Source organism: Canis lupus, chromosome 1 (genome assembly GCF_011100685.1).
Source record: "Canis lupus familiaris isolate Mischka breed German Shepherd chromosome 1, alternate assembly UU_Cfam_GSD_1.0, whole genome shotgun sequence".
NCBI lineage: Eukaryota > Metazoa > Chordata > Mammalia > Carnivora > Canidae > Canis > Canis lupus.
In genome coordinates this window covers 86,565,304-86,590,015 of record NC_049222.1, presented here as the reverse complement: position 1 = coordinate 86,590,015, position 24,712 = coordinate 86,565,304, and the positions used below count along the sequence as shown (strand labels likewise).

Genomic DNA, 24,712 nt, shown 5'->3' with positions numbered 1-24,712 from the left:
AAAGACATACAGATTACCTCTCCACATCTGGTTCACTGTCAAGTGACTCATCATTTTTGGCTACTATGCTAATTATACATGTCTATATCACCACAACGGAGCTCGAAAATCATCATGGCTAAAAAGAAAAAAAAAAAAAAAAAAAAAAGAATATAGTGGTTTCATTCTTAAAAAATAGAAAGTGGCATTGATTTTTTTTTTTTTTTTTGGACGCAGAGGAGCTTGGTCATTATGATGAGAGATGGCAGCAGGAAAATGTTCACCTTTAGCCCAGGAGGCTGACTGATAGCCTGCATATTTCCCATGAGGATCAAATACGGCTGATTGCAAAATTCTGAAAGGGTCTCATGATTGCTCATGTTTCTCACACATAGTTAATATTCAACTGAATGATAAGCACCAGAGAAATCTTGCAAAAGTAGTTTTACGAGTACAAATTCGAAGAAGACATTTATGGTCTAGTACTCCCTGAACGTCCCCTCGCCCTGGAGCACTAAGTGGATAACCACCAGCTCCATACAGTGGAAGTGTAGCTCTTTCTGCCCCCACCCTCCCACCCCTAGCTCTTTCTATCCCCCTGCTACTCCTAGCATACAATGTCTCAAGAATCCTTTCTTACCAGTAATGTTCCCCAACTCTGCAATAATTGTATCTAAAATGGTCCTATTATCCAAGTTACTCCTTTAATAATTGGAAGTTCAGAAGCTGGTTGTCTAAGTGATCCTTCAAAACTCTTACCAAGGAGGAAGAACAAAGTCAACACAGTTGAGTATTTAATAATGGGCAATAGAAGAGGTGACTTTTCTCTCTGAAAAAGTCGAGGCTCTCTTGCTATCCCAGCATCAGAAGAATTAGCCGGTCTGTCAGGTGCACCAATATACTTCTTTAGTATCTTAAATAAAACCTAATAGTTTTCAACAGTTTTCAACTAACAGAATATCACAAGAATGGAGACCTCTCTTTTGAACACATGAAGACATCTAACATGGATGAGTATGTAGAATTTCCCATCAGTTGTGCTATAGTCAGATTCTCCATTGCCTTTTCAGAAATGCTCCACTCTGCCACGAGAGGGCACTATGGGCACACTGGGCAGAGACAGAGCCAAAGGCTTTTTAAGTACATCTGCATCTTTTTTTTTTTTTTAAGATTTTATTTATTTATTCGTGAGAGACACACACAGAGAGAGGCAGAGACACAGGCAGAGGGAGAAGCAAGCTCCATGCAGGGAGCCCATACATCTGCCTCTTGTTCTTGGTTTTTTTTTCAGAAGAAACAAAACTAGCCAGTGTGGGTAGAAAGATCAGAGCCTGGGGATAGGTTGCTGCAGCACTTCTGTGCAACTTCCAGCTTTTTTTTTTTTTTTTTTTTTTTTTAAGAAAGATATAGGAGGATAGGGGGTCAGCAGAGGGAGAGAAAAAGAAACTTAAGCCCAGTGCTAAACTGACCAGGGCTGGGCTGCCTGGGTGGCTCAGCGATATGGTGCCTGCCTTCAGCCCAGGGTGTGATCCTGGAGACCCGGAATTGAGTCCCTCCTCGGGCTCCCTGCAAGGAGCCTGCTTCTCCCTCTGCCTGTGTCTCTGCCTCTCTCTCTCTCTCTCTCCCTCTCTCTCCTTTCTCTCTCTGTGTTTCTCATGAATAAATAAATTAAAAATATTTTTAAAAAATAAAATAAACTGACCAGGGCTGGATCTCACAATCTGAAATCATGACCTGAGCCAAAACTGGGAGGCTTAACCAACTGAGCCACCCAGACACCCCTAACTTCAAACTTGTTTATGATGTGCCTAGTCATCTCAGCCCAGAGCAAAGCCTGAGTTCAGCCTTGATTCAGATGGGAACACACAGTGTAATAATGATTGAATGATTGTTGTTAGAGGTTGCTGGCAATGTGGACAAGGAATTCAGAATTGAGGGGAAAAAAAAAACTGAGGAGAGGCCTCTGTGTTTGAGACAGTCCACTGCAACAAAAATCAGAACAAGGGGCACCTAGGTGGCTCAGCAGTTTAGCGCCACCTTCAGCCCAGGGGGTGATCCTGGAGACCCGGGATCGTCCCATGTCAGGCTCCCTGCATGGAGCCTGCTTCTCCCTCTGCCTGTGTCTCTCTATCTCTCTGTCTCTCTGTCTCTCTGTCTCTCTGTCTCTCTCTCTCTGTGTCTCTGATGAATAAATAAATAAAATCTTTTTTAAAAAATCAGAGCAAGCCTGGGAGTCAGAAAACCTTTTCATTCTCAGCTATACCAATTTCTGAGTAACTTTGTACACAGTAAGAGGAGGAACCAAGTTCTATATATAAATATTTTGTTTGAAAGAATAGATTCATACTTTTTATGCATAGTATGTTTAAGGATTTTACTCCAGGGGTGTCTGGTCTGCTCAGTGGTAAACATCTGACTTGATCTCAGGTTCATGAGTTCAAGTGTCACACTGGGTATAGAGATCACTAAAAAAAAATAAACTAATATTTATTATATTAATATTTATTTTTTTAAAGATTTATTTATTTATTCATGAGAGACACATAGAGAGAGAGGCAGAGACATAGGCAGAGGGAGAAGCAGGCTCCCCACAGGGAGCCTGACGTGGGACTCGATCCAGGATCCCGGGATCATGCCCTGAGCCGAAGGCAGATGCTCAACCACTGAGCCACCCAGGCGTCCCTTAATATTTATTTTTAATATTTATATTAATATTTTAAAATGTAATGTTAAAATAATTCAAGCTAACTGAATTTAATATCTAGCAGACAACAGAGAGCAATGGCTAATGTTCTTGGAGAAATTTTAAAAGTTGTGCATATTTGATTCAATACTTGAGACTCTTCTAAAAGCAGACCTGGAATGTCTCAAGATAAAAATGTCCAGGAACACCTGGGTGGCTCAGCGGTTGAGCAGCTGCCTTCGGCCTGGGGCGTTATCCTGGAGTCCTGGGATCAAGTCCCATGTCGGGCTCCCTGCATGGAGCCTGCTTCTCCCTCTGCCTATGTCTATGCCTCTCTCTTTCTGTGTCTCTCATGAATAAATAAATAAAATCTTTAAAAATATATTTTTAGGGATGTCTGGGTGGCTCAGCGGTTGAGCGTCTGCCTTCGGCTCAGGGCATGATCCCAGGATCCTGGATCGAGTCCCGCATCGGGCTCCCTGCATGGAGCCTGCTTCTCCCACTGCCTATGTCTCTGCCTCTCTCTGTGTGTGTCTCTCATGAATAAATAATAAATCTTTAAAAATATATTTTTAAAAAAAGATAAAAATGTCCAGCTTTCCAAAGGCAGAATTTTATAAGGGGGAAAACATCTATATTGATGAATTGTTCAAAATATTAAAGAAAATATACAGGAGGTAGCTGATACATAATACAGGGTCTGTTTTTCTGTTTTTAAATAACATTATGAGTGATGCCTACAGTTAAAGTAGCTCTCTCTAGCTCTTATATTGAACCTGGAAACAGCAGGACCATGTCATGTCCAGGTACATCACACTGGCATGTCTATAAGGAAGACAAATCCTGCTCCAAAGAGCCATGAAGAGTTACACAGATCTTACTACCTTTGGGTCTCTTGAAAAGGCAGCAGAAGATGGAATTTCATTGCATGACACGGAGCAAATCATCATAAACATCTTCCTTAGCAAACACTTACCATTCCAGCCTTTCTTCTCAATTCTCCTCATTCTTGTCTTTGCCTGGGTGGTTCCTCGTGCCTGCTTCTGTAGAATACTCAGCTTTCCTCATTGGTACATCTTTTCCATTTCCGCTCTCAACCAAAGATATCCCTTGGAAAGTGAAAGAAGAAGACAGACTATATTTTTATGTCCGGCACATAAGAAGTGATGGGAATAGCATACTGCCAAAAAAAGAAGGGAAAGAACAGGAGAGAAAGAGTACTTCTTCTAAGAGATGCTTTGTGAAATGATGCTTGCTTTTGTTCGATTTGACATCAGCCAAATTTGACAATATCTGGCCCAATCACATTCCCAAAATCACAAATAAAATCAACAAACTCTTTGACCTGGTAGAGATCAACAAGTTGAAATCCCACATTTTACAGATCAGAAGGCTGAGACCGAGAGAGGGACTGGATTCTCCAAAGTTCTTCCACTGGTCACAGAGCTGGGTCCAGAACCCAAATCCATCCACCTTGACCTCCTCTGTCCATTACAGTACACTGCTTTGAGCTCAGTTTTTATTCTGAGCTTAGTTTCTTTTTAGCATACACATTAAATTGAGGTCTTCCTTCCAGAAAAGCCAAAATCTTAAAACAGAAATAAAATAATCTGGGGCATCTGGGTGGCTCAGTGGTTGAGCATATGCCTTTGGCTCAGGGCATGATCCTGGGGTTTTGGGATAGAGTCCAGTATCAGGCTTCCCACAGGTAGCCTGCTTCTCCCTCTGCCTGTGTCTCTCTGTGTCTCTCATGAATGAATAAATAAAATCTTAAAAGAAAAAAAAGAAATAAAATCATCTTTCTTAGAATCTTCTTCCCCCATTGCAATTATAGAAATACTTTTCTGCCTATATGCAGAGTAAATAATCAGTATTAAAGTATTATTGGTGCAAACATATTTATCTGATTGATAAACTATAAATATTTCAGAATATAGTATTAATATTTTTATAAAAGTGATTTTTGCAAATATTAGAAAAACTGTAGGTAAGTAACATTATATTTGTTTGTTTGTTTATTTTAATTGGCTTCATTCATTTTTAAGTAAGCTCTATTTCAAAGTGGGGCTTGAACTCACAACTTCGATATCAAGAGTCACATGCTCTATTGACTGAGCCAGCCAGGCAACTCTATACTTGTTTATTTTACTCTATTTTTTTAGAGATTTACTTATTTGAAAGACAGAGCGAGCACACAGTAAGAGGGAGAAGAAGACTCCCTGGTGAGCAGGGAGCCCGATGGGGGCTTATTCCCAGGACCATGGAATCACGGCCTGAGCCAAAGGCAGACACTTAACCAACTGAGCCACCCCAGTGCCCCTATACTTGTTTATTTTAAATAAAACGAAAAAATAAATAAATAAATAAATAAATAAAATGCAACAGGGACACCTGGGTGGTGCAGTGCATTAGGTGTTCAATTGTTGGTTTTCAATCAGTTCATGATATCAGGGTCATGGGATTGAGCCTGCATCAGGCTCCATGCTCAGCAGGAGCCTGCTTGAGATCCTCTCTCTTTTCATCTCCCTTTGCCCCCACCCCTGCTCATGTTCTCTCTCTCTCTAAAATAGTAAATAAATAAATATAACTTTTTAAAAAATTTTTTAAACTTTTTTTTAAAGGATGTATTTAAAATAAAACACAAATATAGAACTTTTCAAAACTTGAGATTTTTCTAATCATCTCTATTTCTGTGATAGGAAACATACAGAACTTTTTTTTTCTCTTTACCATTGATGGTTTTCTTCTCAGATCAGGTAAAACCTTTCATGAGACATACAAAATTCTGACTCGAATGCATTTTCAAGCACAGCTCTAGGCACTGGAGTTCAGTATGAGCAAGTCATTCTCTTGAGTGCCTCAGTTTAGTAAAACAATCTAGCCATGCTCACTCCTAGTTATTTAACCATCCCACCAACCAGAATAGTTTTGGCCATGCTCCTCACTATCATCTTTTTTTTCTTTTAAGATTTTTATTTTTAAGTTATCTCTACACCCAACATGGGGCTTGAGCTTACAACCCCGAGATCAAGAGCTGCACGCTCATGGGGCAGCCTGGGTGGCTCAGCAGTTTAGCACCACTTTCAGTCCAGGATGTGATCCTAGAGACCTGGAATCGAGTCCTACATCAGGCTTCCCTGTATGGAGCCTGCTTCTCTCTCTCTGCCTGTGTCTCTGCCTCTCTCTCTCTCTCTCTCTCTCTCTCTCCCTCTGTGTGTGTGTGTGTGTGTCTCTCATGAATAAATAAATAAAGTCTTTTTTTTTTTTTTTTTTTTAAATTTTTTATTTATTTATGATAGTTACAGAGAGAGAGAGAGAGGCAGAGACACAGGCAGAGGGAGAAGCAGGCTCCATGCACCGGGAGCCCGATGTGGGATTCGATCCCGGGTCTCCAGGATCACGCCCTGGGCCAAAGGCAGGCGCCAAACCGCTGCGCCACCAGGGATCCCAAATAAAGTCTTAAAAAAAAAAAAAGAGTCACATGCTCTACCAACTGAGGTAGACAAGGGCTCCTCTCACTGGCACCTTTTAAGTAACTCCACCAAAAACGTTTTACATTTTTCTTTCCCAGCAGAATAATAATAATAAAACAAAACAAAACAAAAAAAACAAAAAAAAAAACAAAAAAAAAAACCTACTCCAACAATAATACCTCTACTTTATGAAACACAAATACATTTCCTTTTTATCAAAATATTGTTACAGAGAAGAATTATCTTAACATTCCTGGTGGCATACCTAAGATACAGAAATAGACAATTGTCAGAAATATTTTTTTTATTTTTTTTATTTTTTTAAAGATTTTATTTATTTATTCATGAGAGACAGAGAGAAAGAGGTAGAGACACAGAAGGAGAAGCAGGCTCTATGCAGGGAGCCTGACGTGGGACCCAATCCCAGGTTTCCAGGATCAGGGCCTGGGCTGAAGGCGGCGCTAAACCGCTGAGCCACCAGGGCTGCCCCAGAAATATTTTTTATCATAACTGCAGAAAGCAAGATGACTATTTTTTTTTTCTTAAAACAAACAACAAACATATATAAGAATTATCTGCTCTGGGATGAGTATTATCATCTGCAAAAAGAAAGTTTAAGATGGTATCATGGGGGATCCCTGGGTGGCGCAGTGGTTTGGCGCCTGCCTTTGGCCCAGGGCGCAATCCTGGAGACCCGGGATCGAATCCCATATCGGGCTCCCGGTGCATGGAGCCTGCTTCTCCCTCTGCCTGTGTCTCTGCCTCTCTCTCTCTCTCTCTCTCTCTCTCTCTCTCTGTGACTATCACAAAAAAAAAAAAAAAAATTAAAAAAAAAAAAAAAAAAAAAGATGGTATCATGGGGGATCCCTGGGTGGCGCAGTGGTTTAGCGCCTGCCTTTGGCCCACGGCGCGACCCTGGAGACCCGGGATCGAATCCCATGTCGGGCTCCCGGTGCATGGAGCCTGCTTCTCCCTCTGCCTGTGTCTCTGCCCCTCTCTCTCTGTGTCTCTATGAATAAATAAATAAAATCTTTTAAAAATTAAAAAAAAATAAAGAAGGTCTACTGGTATACAAGATTATTTATGATATATTTTAAGAAAAAAAGCATATAAAAATACATGTAAAATCCCTACTCATGTTTTTAAAGTTGTAAAGAATATATAACAAAAGTGTCCTGAAGATGCCCCTGGAATGGTAATCACATACATGGCATTTATTTTCTTCTCTATATTTTTGTGTGCTTTCTCTTTTTTTATTAAAGATTTTTATTTATTCATTCATGTGAGACACAGAGAGAGAGGCAGAGACACAGGCAGAGGGAGAAGCAAGCTCCATGCAGGGAGCCCGACGCAGAACTCAATCCCAGGACTCCAGGATCATGCCCTAGGCTGAAGGTGGCCCTAAACAGCTGAGCCACCCGGGCTGCCCTTTTGTGTGCTTTCTAAATTTTCTTTCTTTCTTTTTTTTAAAGATTTTATTTATTTATTCATGAGAGACACAGAGAGAGAAGCAGAGACACAGACAGAGGAGAAGCAGGCTCCATGCAGGGAGCCCGATGTGGGACTCGATCCCGGGACTCCAGGATCATGCCCTGAGCTCAAGGCAGATGCTCAACCGCTGAGCCACCCAGGCGCCCCTAAATTTTCTACAATAAACATGTAGTGCTCTTGTAGTTAAGAAGAAAATTCTGGGGCAATTGGCTGGCTCAGTCCACAGAGCATGAGACTCTTGATCTCAGGGTTGTAAGTTTGAGCCCCACGTTAAATGTGGAGATTACTTAAAAATAAAAATCTTTTTTAAAGTTTCTTTTCTGTCTTCCTTCTTTCTTTTCTTCCTTTCTTTCTATTTTTTAATGTAGGCCTTTCTCAATTGACTGTCCAAATGTGATAATGACATGAATTTAGGAGACAGTTTGCAACAGTGTTGCAGTTGTGTTCAGATCACACTTGCTGTTGCAGATGCATGCAGGCCATTTGTCATCCTTGGCTCTGGAGCTCAGCAGAGTTTCCTTTCCTTCTGTGGCACGCAATCCAAGGAGGACCGCCTCAGTGGGCTGGCCCAGAGCCACCAAGCCTTCCAAAACCCTGTTGGAGGAGCAGAAAGACCAATTCCGCACTAACAGGCAGATGGTGAAACATCCTCTTGGCTCTTGTAAATTCAGCCATATTGGTGCAGACACAGCTGAAAAAAAGGCAAGCAAGTTCTGCAAGGCCAGGCAAAATTAGTCCTCTCTCAAGGCAGTGTTGTGCCATGCCAGCTGGCATTTCCTGCCATGCCCTTAGCCAGTTCAGGGCTGAGAAACTAAGTGGATGATGTGCAAAAAAAGGCAGGCCGTGAACTGAGGACCTGGGCATCTCAACTGGTGAAGAGGTGGGCTCTGAGCCCTGTGACTGTGAAACCGTGACCCCAAAGGGTGAATGAGGTTGAAACTGTCCTCAACAAGACTCCCACTGGAATCCCCCCTCCTCCTTCACAGGAATGTGAAACTGATGAACCTTATCTTTTGGAGGCAAACAACAGGAAGAGCTCCAGGCAGCTTGGGCCAGTGTGAGCTTGACCACTGAATCACATCTGCACAGATGGACCATGGGGTGTCCTCAGCTGTAATATTAAAATCTTTGCCCAAGGAGGAACACACGCCTCATTCACACAATATAGGATACATGTATAGGCATCTGTCCCAAGTACCCCTGCACAACCCTGTGCTGGCCTTTACCCGCAATGACAAAACTCTCCTTTCTGAACATTTATCTTAACCCTAAATAAAATAAATCCGCTCATCCTCACTCTGTGAGCCATGGCTTTGGAAGTTTTCCCCTGTGATCTCCTTCTTTTCTGCAAGTAAAGTTTCTTTTTTGTGACAACTCCACCTAGTGTAGTTTCTTATCTGTCACTTACCAAGGAGGGAACTCACTTGAGTTTAGCTGTCAGGAAGCAGAAAGAATTCCATATGACAGTGGAGTAGAGGGAGCTCTGGATTTCCCCATTCTAGTACGTATAATTATTCACTATACCATTTATTTAAGAGAATGTTTGCTTGTTTTTAAAGACTTTATTTATTCATGAGAGAAAGAGGCAGAGACACAGGCAGAGGGAGAGCAGGTTCCATGCAGGGAGCCTGATGTGGGACTCGATTCCGGGTCTCCAGGATCACGCCCTGGGCTGAAGGCGGCGCTAAACCGCTGAGCCACCCGGGCTGCCTTTTTAGGCCATTGTTATTTTTTTTTTTTTAATTTAATTTATTTATGATAGGCACACAGTGAGAGAGAGAGAGAGAGAGAGAGGCAGAGACACAGACAGAGGGAGAAGCAGGCTCCATGCACCGGGAGCCTGACGTGGGATTCGATCTTGGGTCTCCAGAATCACGCCCTGGGCCAAAGGCAGGTGCCAAACCGCTGCGCCACCCAGGGATCCCTAACCCATTGTTATTAAACAGCCTGCTTCTCCCTCTGCCTGTGTCTCTGCCTCTCTCTCTCTCTCTGTGTGACTACCATAAATAAAAATTAAAATAAATAAATAAATAAATAAACAGCGCGTTTACTATATAATAGGGAGCAATGCAGGTTTGGGTTAAAAGCTTGAGACAGAATCAGAGAGTTCTAGTTAAATCTGAACTCTCTCATTTGGTAACAGGATAATATTGGAAAAATTACTTAAATTTGGTGTCAGTTTCCTTACCTGTAAATTAATAATAATAGTAGAACCTATTTCCTAGGGTGTGTCCGTGCCTCTTTCTCTCTCTGTCTCTCAAGAATAAATAAATAAATAAATAAATAAATAAATAAATAAATAATCTTTTAAAAATATAGAAAGTGTAAAAATAATTTTGTTATTAGCTTAACAAGCACAAAATCTTAGAATTTTTTAAAATAAAATCTTAAAAAATAAAATAAAATCTTAGATTTGTGAAGGGACCTTAGAAAGAACCAATTTCAGTCCTTTCATGTTACATAAGGCAACTATGAGTCAAAGAGGTTGAGTATAGCCTTGGGACCCCTAAGAGCCATTTTATTTTCTTTATATATGCCAATAATTAAAAAAAAATTTTTTTTTTAAATTTATGATAGGCACACAGTGAGAGAGAGAGAGAGAGGCAGAGACATAGGCAGAGGGAGAAGCAGGCTCCATGCACCGGGAGCCCGATGTGGGATTCGATCCTGAGTCTCCAGGATCGCGCCCTGGGCCAAAGGCAGGCGCCAAACTGCTGCGCCACCCAGGGATCCCTATGCCAATAATTAATTAGAAAATGTAATGTGCTTTCCTGAGAAACAAACAAAAAAAAATGTTTTCCTAAATCATGTGGAAATTATTTCTATGATTTCTATTGTTTTGAATCGTTTATTTGCTTCTTATTGAAATTTGACTGTCACTTCGGAAAGTCTTTCCAAAAAGAATCTGGCATTTTGGCTAAATAACCCACTTGATCTTTGTTGCAGCTTCTTTGCCAAATCCATTGTGATTGCTCCAAATAAGCTTCGAATCTCCCTTTCTGTTGTGTCTCTTCTATGTAGCCTGTTTTCTCTGTTTTTCTAGCCACTTTTGGCTAGTGAAAAAAAATACTTTCAACTTTAGACGAGCCAAGTTTGATTCATTGACTCCAATCAAATACCTTCTCTGGAAATCAAGACTCTGGATTTGTAAGTGTGCAGGGCAACAAGACAGAAGAAAAGGGCACTCACAGAGAATAGAGAGAAAGCAGACTAACATTTATCCCGTGCTTTCCATATGCACATGGACTCCCCTAATCTTCATAACAACCCTATGAATTACATAATACTATTCTAAAGGTAAAAAAGCTAAGTGCTAGAGAGCAACTTGCCTGAAGTCACACAGCCAGGAAATGATGGAGTTGAAATTTGAACCTTTCCAGTAAACCAGCCACACTCTTGCCCACTCATGGCATTCACGACATTCAATTGATGTCATACCTCTTGATGTAAAAGAAACAAAAAACCAACAATGAACAAAATGAAACAAAACGAAAACCCAATTCTTACAAGATGGTATAGTCATACATTTGGAGAAAAGAAATCCATTATGCAATTCACTAAAAAGCACACCAAATGTCTAAGGGGTATTACCAATACATTGTGCTTCAATTGTTAAGACTCATCCCAAGTAAGGTAAATGATGCATTAGTCCTTCCTAATAAGATTTTCTTATATTATTATGTGTTATGATTCTTGTATCACAAGACAGGAACTTAATGGATGAAGACAAAGAAAAATTGTATAGATTTTATTTCCATAAAAACTTTTCTTTAAATCCAATCTCCTTGTAATTGATCAAATCGTTTTTGTAGCCTTTTTGAGGTTAAAGGGTTTGTGTTCTCCTTCACCTCCCTCCTCTGGCTTTTTTTCAAGCATTTTTCCAGTCCACTTACAGTTCAGAACAGATGTAGATGCTGGCCTGCTCCCAGAATCTTGCTGCTAAATCATGACTCCACCATTCCCCGTGGACTGAGTAGTGCCAAAGTAGAAAATGACTTCAGCGCACAGCAGAATCTGTGTTGCTGCCAATCCGGTTTAAGCCCAAAGGAAGCAATTCTATTTGCAGCACTATTTTTTTTTTTTAAATTTCCAGTTTATGCCAAGAAGGTATAGTACATCACATTTTTGATGATTTATACAGTACATCTTAAGGCCTGTCTCTCCCCTATGGCCTCAAAATTGTCATTTGTCAATTCCCCAGACTGGAAGAGCAGCAAAAAAAAAAAAAAAAAAAAAGCAATCTTCAGAACATTGGAGATACGCAGATTAACAGGAACTCAACAAGAAAATAAAATGGATTTCTAAAAAAAAAAAAAAAACCCTCAAAACTGCAATTCATTTAAAATACGAATACAGTTAGAGCATATGACCCGGAAGATTAATACAGGATAACTCTGGGTTACTTACATGTAATAATGTCAACTGTATCATTTCCCCATCACTGTTGGGTATAGGAAGCTGTACTATGTTGATAAAGAGCAGATGAGAAAGGGAACAGCTGTCAGTAACTTAGCCCTTTATGATGGCAAAACAGCTCCAGAAAACCCTGAGCTCACAAAACTACAGTATGCAGCAAAAACAAAGGGACCTGGAAGCCTGGGTGGCTCAGCTGTTTCCCGCCTGCCTTTGGCCCACGGCATGATCCTGGGGTCCCAGGATCAAGTCCCATTATCGGGCTCCCTGCATGGAGCCTGCTTCTTTCTCTGCCTGTGTCTCTGCCTCTCTCTCTCTCTGTCTCACATGAATATATAAATAAAATCTTTAAAAAAAATAACAACACAAAAACAAAGCAACCAGAAAGTACTGTTAAAACTTTCAATTCCAGAAACATCTGGACAATATCCAATACATAACGGCCTTGACTAGGTGCAGCTGAACATGTTGATTACATTTCAGGCAGCAGTACCAAGTGGTATCCTGATGACAAATTTGGGACTTCAAAGAACCTGTCTCTTCAGGGTTCCTTTTTTCACTTGCTTCAATATATTTAGGTTTTTAGAGCTCTGACATTTCCCCAAACAGGCTTATTGACCTCATTCATTTATGCTTTCACCAAACATGTGTGGAGCTCCTAGTAGGGCCAGGCATCCTCTGAGGCACTGGCATGGAGTACTAAGAAAGACCAGATCCCTGCTATTATGAAGCATCCATTCCAGACTCACACTTCTTATGTTACCAACAAGCAAATTTTAAGCATGTGACCTAGTTCATCACTGTAGGAAATACTCAGTCCCCTCAAATTGTAACTGGGACACAAGAATGCAAGATCACCTGACTCCGGGGGCCGAAACAGAGAGGGTTCAGCCACTTGCTACTGACAAAATGTAAAGGCAGAGAGACAATGGTGGTGAAATAAGAAAGGAATTTTAGTCAGGCCAACACCAGGAAGACAGTGAGCCAGCATCTCAAAGATGGTCTCTAAAGTGCTGAAAATGCTTCTAGGTTTATATAAGGAAAATGTGGGACACAGGTGAGTGGGTATGTGCAGGTGGGCAGTAAAGATCAGGTGGATCTTTGTCTTGGGGTCAATCATGCAGGGTCTTGCTGGCTCAGGGCCATTTTTGTTGCTTGACTAGGTAGTTTCAGTTCCCATCACAGGATGCTTTGCCCTCAGAGTCTTTTGCTGGAGTTAAGAGATAAGCTGGAAAGAACTTAATCAATTAGAAAGTACAGACTGAGGTCAAAATGGAGTTGATGTCTTCTTTGAAAGTGGCATTTTAAGGTGAATATGTTTTACCGCCAATAATTTTTCTTCTTCAAGGGATCCCTTCATTTTTTTTAGCCAGAAAACATATAGTCTTAAATGGCAGTAAAAACAATCAATGAGAACTTGGAACTTTCAGAAAGGTCATTTATTACTACACACAGTGCTAAACTTGCCCTACCCTAAAATCTCCACAGAATGAAAACATAAGAATCCAAAGAGATATACACCCACCAGTGGGGCATACTGGTCTTTGACTTAAATAACTCTCAAGAAATGACTTGTTAGTTTTATTAACATTTGATGAACTTTGACAAATCAGCACAAAGGATTCAATGCAATGACCTGTCTTAACAGGAAGCCAAAGCAAAAGGAAGAGAAAATAAAATGTAACAGAAGGGGAGCAAAATATGCTACTCCCAAAATATGCCTCTTTGGCAAAAAGATTATTTTAGGCTGATTAGTTTTGAGAAGCCACAGATGTAGGAGTAGAAGCTGCCCTTTTTTGAGGGACATTTACATTTATAAGGAAAATCTCCATTTATAAGGGTGTCTTCCTCTCCATATTAGGAAGAGAAGAAAGTATCCAAATCCCTAGGAACTTATCAATGGAAAAGGTCTGATTGAAATCTTCATAACAAGCCTACCCTTTGTTTACTTGTGCTTTTCCTGGTAACTTTTCATAATTAGTTTCCCTGACCTACCCAAACATTGTTCTTTTGTCATTAGCTAATGATAGTATTTAAGGTGGTGGCTTGGCTATTTTGGGGAGTTACTCAGTCTTCCTGGTCTCTGCATGTATTCAGGAGGTATATATATTACACTTCCATTTGTTTTTCTCTTGTTAATCTGCCTTTTGTTACAAGGGAGTGCTGGGGAGGAAAAATAATTTTCCCTCCACCCTTCTAAGTTCTTAGCTAAGACCTGCCCTTGCCCCCCAACCTTAAATAGCATCTTCAGCGAAAGACAAAAGAAAAATGTAGGAGGTAGGAAGCCATTTATGGGAGGTCACCAGGAAAAGCATTGTAAACAAGGGTAGGGTTGTCATGCAGATTTAAATGATGTGTTCTCTATTGATGAAAGTTTCCAGAATTGTAGTCCTCCTCTCCCTGGTATAGAGGGAGACACCCTCACAAAGGGCAATGTCCCATATAAATGTAAATATCCCTTACAAAAGAGTAACTTCTTCTTGTTTTCAGAATTTGTCTTGTGTCTGCTGTTTCTTAAACATAAACAGCTGAAGAGGCATATTTTAGGATGACATATTTACTCCTCTTTGAGGGTCTCAGCTAAGAACCTAGAAGAGTAGTGAAAAAATATTTTTCTACCTCTTATTAAGGATATCGAACTAAAGTGTATCTTTTTCTTTTTTCTTTTCTTTTTTTTTTTTTTTTTAGGATTGTATGTATGTATGTATTTGACAGAGAGAGAGAGCACAAGCAGGGGGGAGCAGCAGGCAGAGGGAGAGAGAGAAGCCGACTCTCCACAGAGCAGGAGGCCCAACATGGAGCATCCCTAAAGTGTAATAGATGAGAAAACTAAGCCTCCTAAGAGGTAAACTAACTGGCTCCTAAACACAAAATTAGAGTAAGGGAAGGGGAGGGGGTGCCTGTGTGGCTCAGTTGGTTAAGCATCTGCCTTCTGCTTAGGTCATGATCTCAGGGTCCTGGAATCAAGCGCCATATCAGGCTTCCTGCTCTTGGGGCTGGGGAGTGTCTTTCCCTCCCCATTTCTCATGCTTGTTCACATAAATAAATAGTCTTTAAAAATAGAGTAAAGGAAGAAGATCCTTGGGGTTGGAGGAGGTCTATAAGACAATGATGATCATTGGATTTCAGCTATCAGGAATGGCTCTCTTCCTCCAAATGTGGAAAAAGCTTTAAAAAAAATCGGGGGAGAGTGGCCAGGAGCCAAGCTTCAGGTGGAAGCAACAGGAAGCAGCAGCAAATTCAATGTCATTGTGGCCATTGCAAATGGCAAAAGGTGAGGAACCAGCATGGCCTGGCAAATACAAATATACCTAGGAGTGCAGGAAGACAGAAATTGGGATCTTAGACTCTAGGGTGCAATAATGGCCCTAATGCAGGACTTGGGGGACTGTGTTCTTCAAGATCTCTGAGTTTAGTATAAGAAACAGACTAATTGTACTATGTGAGAAAAGGGCACAGGAGTCAAAATGAGAAACATGGTCAGCCCAAGGAATGATATGATTAAATCTGTCAAAAAACATAGACTTCATATAGGAGGGTATATGCTGGGTACTGAGGTATAAATAGGAATTTTCCATGTTGACAAGTGGTAAAGATCACAGCATTCCAAATTAGTGAAAACTCAAGCACAAAAGTAAAGAAGTATGATTATGTATTATGGCTGAAGCTTAAACATCAAGGAAGAAAAATAGGAGATGAGTCTGAAGAAATAGGTAAGCCAGGGAAGTGTTTTGTTTTGACAATCATTTCAAACTTACAAAAAGTTGCAACAATAAAAAAGAGTACATAAAACACTTGTGTACCGTTTATCCAGATTTGTCTCTCTCTCTCTATATATATATATTTTTTTTAAGATTTTTTACTTATTGGGCAGTCCGGGTGGCTCAGCGGTTTAGCGCCGCCTTCAGCCCGGTGCAGGATCCTGGAGACCCGAGATCGAGTCCCATGTCAGGCTCCCTTCATGGAGCCTGCTTCTCCCTCTGCCTGTGTCTTTGCCTCTCTTTCTCTCTCTCTCTCTGTGTGTGTCTCTCATGAATAAATAAAATCTTTAAAAAAATGATTTTTTACTTATTTATTTGCAAAAGAGAGTGTATGCACCTGCTGAGGAAGGGGCAAAGGGACAAGCAGACTCCAAGGACCCTGACATCATGACCTTAGCCAAAGTTAGGTGCTTAACTGACTGAGCCATCCAGGTGCCCAAACTTGTCTATTGTTAACATTTTGTCCCATTTTCTTTATCATTCTCTTTCTCGTTGTACACACAAACAAAATACTTTTTGACTCCCTTTGAGAGGAGCCAAATACAGCCATTGCCGTGATTTTGTTCATCCAAGACATAATCGGATTTGTATTTTAAAACAGTAGCTCCGGGATCCCTGGGTGGCGCAGCGGTTTGGCGCCTGCCTTTGGCCCAGGGCGCGATCCTGGAGACCAGGGATCGAATCCCACGTCGGGCTCCTGGTGCATGGAGCCTGCTTCTCCCTCTGCCTGTGTCTCTGCCTCTCTCTCTCTCTGTGTGTGTGACTATCATAAATAAATAAAAATTAAAAAAAAAATAAAACAGTAGCTCCTAGAGGGAGGTTGACTTTCAGGAAGACATTGTGGAGGTCTGGAAGTAAAATAACGAGTGATTAAATGAAGGATCCATCTGTGGCGATGAGGAGGAGTAGATTCAAGAGAAGAATAAGTGTTACCAGTTGGACGCAGTATCTGAGAAACAGGGAAGACGAGGGTGGAACCTGGGATTAGGACTGCGTAATTGAGTGATAAAATCCTGCCAAGACAAGAGAATGATGATGATAACACAGCAACATGAATCACTGACATATATTAGATGCTAATTATACACTAAAATTTTTTCCAAAAGCTTTAGATTTTAGGGGCCCAGAGCAGGCCACCCGAAGAAGGGCCACTTTAGCAGGAACATTATTTTGAATTAAAAGTAATCAAAACCCAGCAGATTTAGGAGAAACTCTTTACTCCCGTCTCAACTGCTTGCCTAAATCAAGAAGACAGCTATTTATTTTTTAAGATTTTATTTATTTATTCATGAGAGACACAGAGAGAGAAGCAGGCTCACTACAGAGAGCCCTATGTGGGACTCGATCCCACGACCCTGGGGATCACAACCTGAGCCTAAGGCAGACGCTCTACCACTGAGCCACCCAGGGGTCCCCAGAAGACAGCTATTAACAGAGATTCCTCTTTACCTAAAACACTTACCTACATAAGAGAGCAATCTTTGTTTTCCAAACATCTCTCACCTTCCCCTAATGGTTTCCTTAGGCCCCTACCCTTCTCCTTAGCCTACTGTCAAGTTTATTTAATTTCAAACTTCCCCAGAAATGTAGTCTAACTGTAGTCAGTGAGTCAGTGCCAGCCAGTGAGTGCCACAAGGGCCCTCCCCATACCCTGAAGACAAGGTCATCTGCATAAGACCCCTTGCTTTTTCCCTAAGGGAAAGCCAGCTTGCCCCAAATAGTCCTTTTCTTTTGCTCACAACTTTCTTGCCCCGCCCTCCTTCTATGAAAATACTACTCGCTAGACAGGATGCTGCCTCATTCCTGAATCCCTTAATGAAGCCAATTAGACCTTTCACACGTATTCTGTTGAATTTTTATTATTTAACAATACATATTACATCAATATAGCTTTAGCTCTGCAGAAGAGAGTTAAACCCCAAATATCAAAGAGCCAAAGATGCCTTCAATTATAAATTTATCTCATTATGAGGCAAATTAGATATGGAAACGATAAATCCATTTCATTTCTCTCTTTTTTTTCATTTCTACTTTAATATTCAAAATGGTTTTAAACACCTGAGATGGCAATTGGTATTTCCCAGGCGCCCTCTTGTGGCTTGGCTTAGCGATTCCCAAATTTATCGGATGGACAGTATCTACCTGGAGAACTTTATGAAAATAGTTTCCAAAGCCTCATCCACAAGCGACCAGAACAGGGTAAAAGGAGACCTATCTATCTATTTTTTGTATTTTGTAAAGGTTTTATTTACTTATTCATGAGACACACACACACACACAGAAAGGCAGGCTCCACGCAGGGAGCCTGACGTGGGACTCGATCCCAGGACTCCAGGATCAGGCCCTGGGCTGAAGGCTGCGCTAAACCGCTGCGCCACCAGGGCTGCCCTATCTATGTATTTTTAAAGCTCTCCAAAGTGATTTTGATGATCAGCCACTGTAAAATCTGGCAGCTTAAAAATTTCCTCCTTTCCAAGTTCACTTGAAACAAATTCAGAAACAAAGTTTTTAGAGCCAGAAAGAGCATTTTGTCCCAATGTTTCATTTTACATGTGAAAAAAACTGAAACTGCAAATGTGAAAGGCCTTGCCCAAGGTCACAGAGGTTGTAAATGGCAAAAGCAAGAGCCTGACATCCCCTGCAGGCTCTAAACTCAGCAAGGTTAATCAGAACAATTCTATCTTGTCCCATCCATCTCCAGGATTATCCCTCAACTCACTCACACCCCACATCACTCTGGGGAGATCACAGGCAAAAATGCCATCAGAGATCCCTCGGAGAGAAATACGATTCTTTTTAATATTTGGCGTGTCTTAAAGATTGATTTTTTTTTAAAGATTTTATTTATTCATGAAACACACACACACAGAGAGAGAAAGAGGGATGCAGAGACACAGGCAGAGGGAGAAGCAGGCTCCATACAGGGAGACTGGTCTCCAGGATCATGCCCTGGGCCGAAGGCAGGTGCCAAACCACTGAGCCATCCAGGGATCCCCTTAAAGATTGATTTTTAAGGAGCACCAGGAATCAAGCAGGATGAAATGTTCCCTATAGGAAAGCCACGTGAATGCACAGAGTCTCTCCTCTTTTCCAGGATTTGTCTATGTTGTATATTCAACATGTATTGTCTGTTGTTCCACATTTAAAATTTTTATTCTTTTGGATCTTGAAATTTGAAAGTGCAGTTGCAAATGCTGCCTTCTGGGCAGAGTAGGCAGGAGGGTAAGAGGAAAACTTGCTTTCCAGTCTGACCCTAGACAAGGATTAGTTAGTTCATCAGCAGAAAGGGACTACATCATAGGCAAGGTGCTGAATGAGGAAGGGAGCTTGGAAAATAGAAAGGGGCCTGGGAAAATGTGTCTGCCTTGCCATTTTGCAAAGTGTAGTCTGTTTATCCCCAACATTATTACATTTCTGGGATTCCTTTGGGTCCTTTCCCTTTGAGCTTTCTCAGTGCCCCCCATCTACTCTGATAAGTTCTGGGCTCATCTCAAACCTTGCTTTGCCAAAACTTGGACTAAAAGCCTGGACATACCCTGGGAGCCAGTCAAAAATGCAGAATCTTGAGCCCCACCCCAAACCTACTGAAGCAGAATTGGCATTTTAACGAGATCTCCATGTGATTCATATGCACATTAAGGATTGAGAAACACTGCTCTAAAATATAAATGCTAGAATCCTGTGGCTGAGAGAGAGGCAAAAATTTCCCTAGGCCAGTTCAGAGTTTTTTCAATGGTATTGAAATCCAGGGTTTTCATGGAATGTTTCCATGATTCTAAGAAGCATAATTATCATTTGCTGAAATTATTGAATGCATAAGTATTTTAAGCTTGAGGACTATATTATGACCCAGTTTATTTCTCTCTTCCTCTATTGTTTTTTTTGTTTGTTTTGTTTTGTTTTTTTTAAGTATCTTTCTCTCTCTGTCTTTTTAAAAATAATCCTTATACCCAACATGGGGCCCAAACTCATTGCTCTGAGATCAAGAGTTGTACAGCCTTTTGACTGAGCCAGCCAGGTGCTTTCTTTTCAATTACACACTTAACTCCACCCATGGTTGGGCATTTGTGCCTAAGTAGAATCAAAGGGAACTTAATTCAAGCACAGAAGCATTGAAGTAGAAGCTCCCAGCATGTAATGAGTTGTGTGGACTTCAAATTAATTGGCTTTCTTGAGCATTAGTCACCACAGCAGTAAGATACACAGATGCTACTGTCTACTCCATGTATCTCCCAAGAATATTAAGGGATCAAAAGAATAACTCATCTCTGGAAAGGACACTGCTGACTACTTAGCAGCTCAAATCAGAAATATATGAACCAGCCTTCGCTTCCCACATGAGCTCCATCATCAATTACCAGCAAGTTTATCACTTCTCTCACAACCTTCCATTTCTTTTATCCTCACTGCCACTAATCTGGACTCAGCCACTATCACATTTCACCTTAATGAGGGCCTCCTCTGGGCAACCCCTGCCTCTACTGTCCTTCAAATCATCATATACCCTGAACTAGAGACTTTTTTGTAAGCACAATGTTGATCACAAAATTCCCCTATGTAGAACTCTTCAATGGCTTTCAAGGGCCTTGAGCCCCAAATCCCCTTGTGACTCATTCATCTGGACACCTTTTCTACAATCTCTTCTCTTGCTGCTCTCTAATTACATTGATTTTGAAAATCAGAACTCATAGAGCTTTATTAGGAAACAACTTAATATTTGTCTCCCACTGTTCCTTTAACCTTTCCTGTGACTATCTCTCTTCTTTCACACTTGGATGAAGATGCCAGCAGCTTCAATGACTTTTTGGTTTCCTACTGGGTAATAAAAAATATTATGGTCACTTCCAATGTCAAACACATTCTCAGTTCAATATTTCAAAATATCTAGTTCCATATAAGATGGAAAACATCAAATTCAATTTAAAATGAAATTGTGCTCATCCTCTGGCTGAAGCTCAATGTAGGCCGGCTGTTTGTGAAGGAAGGGACTAGGTCATGGTACTTTCTCTTTTTCTCCCATGTGGTACTTCCACCTCCTCCACCCCCTGAATTGTGCTCATTCTCTGATTCCACAAGGGGGTTGAAGAAAGGAAAGAGAGGTGAGGAGAGGATTCAAGTATTTTTTCTCTGGCCAGTATTATGGAAAGATGTCACACCAAATATAGAAGTCAAGCTGTTCCCACTTCTGGCTTATCTCCTAGTGTGTAACTGTGGGCAACTACAGTCATTTCACCTGTGTACTTTTTGAAGCGTGACTTGATATCATCTACCATGTCCTCTGATGCCATGTCCCTCAGGATACATATCAAATTCTCTTGCTGGTCCAAATGAAGTCCTTTTCTCCAATCTTGAGGTGAAAGGGTAGCACCCTTTGCCCTTGGAGGGGTTGAGGGAAACAGTTCTCCCTTCAAAAAAATCAGGGGCAGCCTGAGTGGCTCAGCAGTTAGTGCCGCCTTCAGCCTAGGGTGTGATCCTGGAGACCTGGGATCGAGTCCCATGTCAGGCTCCCTGCATGGAGCCTGCTTCTGCCTCTGCCTCTCTCTCTCTCTCTCTCTCTCTCTCTCTCACAAATAAATAAAATCTTTTTTAAAAAATCACCTCCACAGATCATTCCTGCATTTCCACTCACTCTCTCAATTGTTTTATATCCTTATGTGGCTAAGGTATTCCATAGTCATATAACCAGTGTCTGGATATCTACTTGGAAATTACTACTGGGTGGCCAGTCTTGAAACATGCTTCAGTTTCATAACTCTCTCACCTTAAGGTCAAAGCTTGCCTTTCATCACTGTGTTGTGTGGGATTCTGTTGGTTTCTCGAACACACCACATTCTCACGGACTTCTGGGCTTTCAAACGCGGTATCTCCTCTTCTTGGGAAACACATTATGCCCCATTCCTCCTCATTTGCTTTCCTACTTCTCATTGTATCTGCAATTCCTCATCCACACTGTGGACATAGGAGAATTGAAAGAATAAAAATAAAGAGAGGATTTGTGAGCCAAGGATATGATTTAGTATATATTTCATACATGAGGAAATCAGAAAAGCCAATAAAACTATGGAAAGATGTTCAACCAAAGTAATTATGAAGAAACTACAAATTAAAACTATAGGCTATCATTTTCCACCCACCAGACTAGCAAATGAAATGAAAAAGCATGACAGTATTAAATATTGGGATATACAAATGCTTAACTATTGCTGGTAGCAGTAAAGAGGTCCAAACTCTTTGGTAAACAATTTGACATTGTCCTATCAAGGTGAACATGTGCATACCCTAAAACTGAGCAATTTACTTCTAGGTAGTATGTACCTAGAGAAACATATATGTGATCCAGAGACATGTATAAGAATGTTCACGGTAGCACTGTGATGATCAAAAACTGGAAAAACAATCCACATGTCCATTGACAGAATGGGCAGTAGATCGTGGTATGTTTATATGATGGGATACAATACAGCAAAGAAAATGAATGAATTACAGCTCTATGTGACAAAATGGATAAATCCAGGAGCATAATGTTAAATTAAAAAAGCATACTGCAGGATACTTTCAGTATAATACCTTACATAAAAATTTAAAAACAAAGTTAACAATATATTTTGTACATACATATACAAAGGCATGTAGTAAAACCATAAAGAAAAGCAAAGCTAAACAAAAAATTCAGGACAATGGCTATTTGTGGGTCCAAGATATAGTCCAGAAATGAGACACAGAACTGGGTTATAAAATAACCATGAGTGTTTATTTTATTATGGTCTTAAATATTTGATAGAACAAATCAGTATGAGTTTAGGGGCATCTGGGTGGTTCAGTCAGTTAAGCATCTGACTCTTGATTTCGGCTCAAGTCATGATCATGATTAGGGTCATGAGATGGAGCCCTATGGTGGGCTCTGTGCTGGGTGTGGAGTTTGCTTAAGATTCTCTCTCTCGGGCAGCCCGGGTGGCTCAGTGGTTTAGTGCTGCCTTCAGCTGGGGGCATGATCCTGGAGACCTGGGATTGAGTACTACGTCAGATTCTCTGCATGGAGCCTGCTTCTCCCTCTGCCTGTGTCTCTGCCTCTCTCTGTGTCTCTCATGAATAAATAAATAAAATCTTTAAAAAGAAAAAGATTTTCTCTTTCCCTCTCTCTGCCTTCTACTCCCCCACCTCCTACATATATGCTCTCTTTCTCCAAAAAGTAATGAAGTATGAGTTTACTTATTTCTCCCTTTATCTGCCCAAATCAGTTGTCTCTGTTATTTCTATCTTTTTTTTTTGTCTCTGTTATTTCAAGGTAGAGTCTATGATTCTTGAACATCAGCCTGTTTCAAGGCCATACTCTCAGCCCCAGTTCTGAGGAGACATTTTGTCCATGTATTAAATCCAGTTTCAGGATGCCTGGGTGGCTCAGTGGTTGAGCGTCAGCCTTCGGCCCAGGGCATGATCCTGGAATCCTGGGACTGAGTTCCACATCAGGCTCTCTGCATAGAGCCTGCTTCTCCCTCCCTATGTCTCTGCCTCTCTCTCTCGGTGTTGCTTGTGAATAAATAAATATAAATCTTAAAAAAATGAAAATAAATAAATCCAGTTTCAGACAATAAGGAAAGTGGGAGATTAAGAACCGTGTCCCACTCCTGACCCTGCCATTTATTAGCTATGCCATTTCAGGAATCTCAGCCTCAGCTTGCTTACCTACAAAATGGTACTAACAACTCCAACCTACAAGGTTGCTGTGAGGATTCAATGAGACAACTGTGCACAAAGCACTCAGGACATAATAAGTGCTTCGAACATATTTGCTTCCTCCCCCATCATAACAGAAATGGATAAGACTGTGTATTCAAGATGGTTTGCAACCATCACCATTTTTTTTTTTTTTAAAGGAGCACCTGGATGGCTCAGTTGGTTAAGAATCTGCCTTCAAAAAAAAAAGAATCTGCCTTCAGGTTCAGCTCAGGTCATGATCCCAAGGTCCTGGGATTGAACCTCCTATGGGGCTCCCGGCTCAGTGGGGGGTCTGCTTTTTCCTCTCCTCCTTGTTCATGCTCTCTCACACACAAATATTTATTATTCGAGAGACAGAGAGTGCAAAGGGGGAGGGACAGATGGAGAGGGAGAGGGAGAGAGAATCTTTTTTTACAATTTTTTTTTTATTTATTTTTTTAGGATAGTCACACAGAGAGAGAGAGAGAGAGAGAGAGGCAGAGACATAGGCAGAGGGAGAAGCAGGCTCCATGCACCGGAAGCCCGATGTGGGATTCGATCCCGGGTCTCCAGGATCGCGCCCTGGGCCAAAGGCAGGCGCCAAACCGCTGCACCACCCAGGGATCCCAGGGAGAGAGAATCTTAAGCAAGCTCCATGCTCAGCACGGAGCCCAACTGGGGCTGGATCTCACAACCACCCTGAGATCATGAGCTGAGCTGAAACCAAGAGTCAGACACTCAACCAAAGCCACCCAGGCACCCCATTACTGCTCTTTACAAACCAAATTTAAGCTTGTGCACTCCTTCAGTCAACTCTCATTTGGCAGGCTTTATGATGATTGATGAGTAGCTTCAATTGCACAAGGGAGAAATGGCATCTTTTCTAACCTCAGGACTAGACCTAATGAAGAGATTTCTGACCCAAGTTGTGTGCTATGTAAGAACAAAGTTATAGGGACTTAGGCGATGGGCCAGAAAAATGTTTAATAAATAATGAAAATATGACCCCTGGCGCCAGTAGGCTGCTTAAGGCCATTCATACTCCCTTGCCATCCGCTGAGTCATTGCTAAGCTGGGGAAACATGAGTTCCTGAAGCTACCTGGAAGGCTGGTTATGTCATCTCTGGTTGAAATGGATTCTGAAATATATGTCATCTCCTGGGGGAGAGGGGGAAGGGAGCTTAACTCCTGGGAAGTGAGATATTACTTTGTTCCAG

The 24,712-nt window shown here is 41.2% G+C and overlaps 1 long non-coding RNA gene across 1 annotated transcript in view; it reads right to left on the bottom strand.

The window, feature by feature from the left end:
* The window catches only part of LOC106559439, a 66,971-nt gene that overhangs the window by 19,266 nt on the left and 22,993 nt on the right, over window positions 1–24,712 (bottom strand). The window contains exons 3-4 of the long non-coding RNA XR_005354183.1: window positions 21,562–21,749; window positions 3,639–3,771 (exon numbers count right to left, since the gene is read on the bottom strand). This is a non-coding gene — a long non-coding RNA (uncharacterized LOC106559439). The remainder of the gene's footprint in view (window positions 1–3,638; window positions 3,772–21,561; window positions 21,750–24,712) is intronic.